Source organism: Triticum aestivum, chromosome 5D (assembly GCF_018294505.1).
Source record: "Triticum aestivum cultivar Chinese Spring chromosome 5D, IWGSC CS RefSeq v2.1, whole genome shotgun sequence".
NCBI classification, from domain to species: Eukaryota; Viridiplantae; Streptophyta; class Magnoliopsida; order Poales; family Poaceae; genus Triticum; species Triticum aestivum.
This window is the reverse complement of record NC_057808.1, coordinates 3954640-3957112: the sequence shown is the minus strand read 5'-3', so window position 1 is coordinate 3957112 and position 2473 is coordinate 3954640. Positions and strand designations below refer to the sequence as shown.

The following is a 2473-nucleotide window of genomic DNA, read 5'->3' as shown; positions in this document are numbered from 1 at the left end:
TATTTGGCGACTTGGGCGCCCCAAGTTGCGGAAGCGTGCGGCCATTCCTGCTTGACCGAAATCATTAATTAAAAAACACTTTTTACAAAGATCATTCTTATCTTCCTAGGTCGCGACAAGCGGCACATTGCATATGCGCCACTTGTCATAACATGTAAGAGCATCTCCAGCCGTGGTGCCCCCAGGACACGTTTTATCGGCCTCCTGGGGTTGCCCCGACGAAATTTTTGCACTGGGGAGAAGGATTTTTCCAGCCGTCCCCCACTAGTACGCGCGGCAAGGAGGCTCGGGCGAGGGCTACAGTGACGTCAGCGACACAGCGGCACCGAGATTGGCTCAATGGCACAGCGTGTCGATGCCGCCGGGCCGCGCGCCGCAGCGTCCGCTCCACTCGCCGCGCGGAAGGTCGGCGACGAGCATTCGCCGACACGACGGGCACGAGGAGTACAAGCGCAGCCAGGCGTCGATGCAAGCTGCGTGGAACGCGTGGCTGCACTGCGGCAGCACCCGCATGTTCTGGCCGTCCTCGAACTCGAAAAGGGAGATGGCGCACTCGTCCGCCTCAGACGCCTCGCCGCCGTCGGCGACGTACCTGACGGTGGGCAGCGCGCGCAACACCTCCTTCTTGACGCCCCTGTTGTCGACGGGCGGGGCGTCTGCGCCACGAGGCCAAGGCTGAGGACAAGCACGTGCACCGCGTATCGCGCCACGAGGCCGAGGCCGAGGATGCAGACCAGCGCGCAGAGCAGGCCGGCGAGGATGAGGACCGGGCCGAGCCAAGCCAAGGTCGAGGCCACTACCGCAGCTCGCGCTGCTCTGGCCGGGCGGCGAGGAGGAAGCATGGCGCGCACAGCCAGCCGGGCGTCGAGGAGGCGGGGAGGAAGCAGGGCGCGGCCGGAGCGACGAAGCATGGCGCCGCTGGGAGAGGGCGAGGACGTTCGGGCGGCAAGGAGGCTCGGGCGAGGGCGCGCGGCGAGCACGGGCGTTGAGGAGGCATGGGGAGGGTGTGCGGCGGCCAGGCCGAGGGCTCGGCGGGCAGCAACGAGACGGAGGCGAGGAGGCGTGGCGGCAAGCGCGGCAGGAGCTCTCCATGCGCAGAGAGAGAGAGGAGAGATTCTTTTCGGCATGCACACGTGGGTGGGCCTAGCAGAAAAAGGAGGAGAGAGAGAGGAGAGATGCTGACCGGTGGGGTTTGAGCATGAAAAAATTGCGCCAGACGGCCCAAGAGCCCCCCAATGGGCTGGGTTTGGCCTGGAGTTGCGGGGTTATTTTTGCCCAAATCCGACGCAAATCAACGTCTTGGGGGCGTGGCTGGGACCATTTTCTATCGCCGGTGCTATAAAGGTGATTGGGGCGTCTTGGGGTCCTAGTGGAGATGCTCTAAGTTTTCACTCTTTTCGTCAATCCGTTTCTTCAAAATGTTTTACTCCCTTCGTCCCAACGCTCTTATATTATGGAACAGAGTGAGTATTTTTAAAATCGTGCGTCTAAATCTTGAACCATTATCATCATTGTATTTCTTGCGTCGAAATTTTTAAAACTAGATCTCATATTGATAGGTTTTGACTAACTTCTTTTCAAAAAAAAAAACAAAAGAAAAAACCATACCAGAAGCACCTTTTTTTCCCTTTTCAAAGGAAGCACGACTGTGACTCTCTAGCAAGCGTGAGCGTGAATCGGACTGGCGAACTCACTCCTCAAGGTACACTGTAGTGACCACTCTGCCACACAACCTCTTATGTGTATGTACATCTTTCTTGTTCTTTTCTTCCTTCTACTTTTTTTCTTTTTTCTTGTTTCTTTTTTCTTTTTTCTTCTTCCTGGTTCGATGAAGTTTTTCTGCCATTTTGGTTTTGGTAAAAGGGTCAAATTGTGCTAAAAAATCTGAGAAGTTTGAGATTGTGCTAAAGTTAGGGGAAAAGGGCAAAATAGTAATTTTGGCCGAAGAGTGCAGTTGTTCGACGAAATGGGACTGGCAAGAGCTACCCCGGGATGCCCGCCGCCTACGTTGCTTCCTCCGCCCCGAGGTGTTCGACGAAATGGGCGCAAGACATGATACTTCGATTTCTTCTAGTTGTTTCACTTTTAGCCAATGTGCTTGTTCGTGACTTGTTGAGCGAAATTGTAGTGCCTATTTGCATGATGCGATTGCCGAGTTTGTTCGCTTGTTGGACGACAACACCGTGGACATTGATCAAGCACCAATCGGTGATTACGATTACAATGAGATGGATTGTGACGTGCACGGTCATGGTGTCGGTGTCAAAACCGGCTGATCTCGGGTAGGGAGGCCCAAGCTGTATGTCTGCGGATTGATGGTAACGATAATCAAAGGGACACAGTATTTACCCAGGTTCGGGCCCTCTTAATGGAGGTAAAACCCTACTCCTGCTTGATTATATTCGATGAGTATAGGGGTTACAAGAGTTGATCTACCTCGAGATCGTAGTGGCTAAACCCTAACTTGGCTAGC

General features: G+C 54.6%; 1 pseudogene; it reads right to left on the bottom strand.

Moving 5' to 3' along the window:
• Positions 1 to 252: 252 nt before the first annotated feature.
• LOC123124860 (RING-H2 finger protein ATL8-like) lies at positions 253 to 911 on the bottom strand (annotated as a pseudogene).
• Between the last annotated feature and the right edge of the window lie 1562 nt (positions 912 to 2473).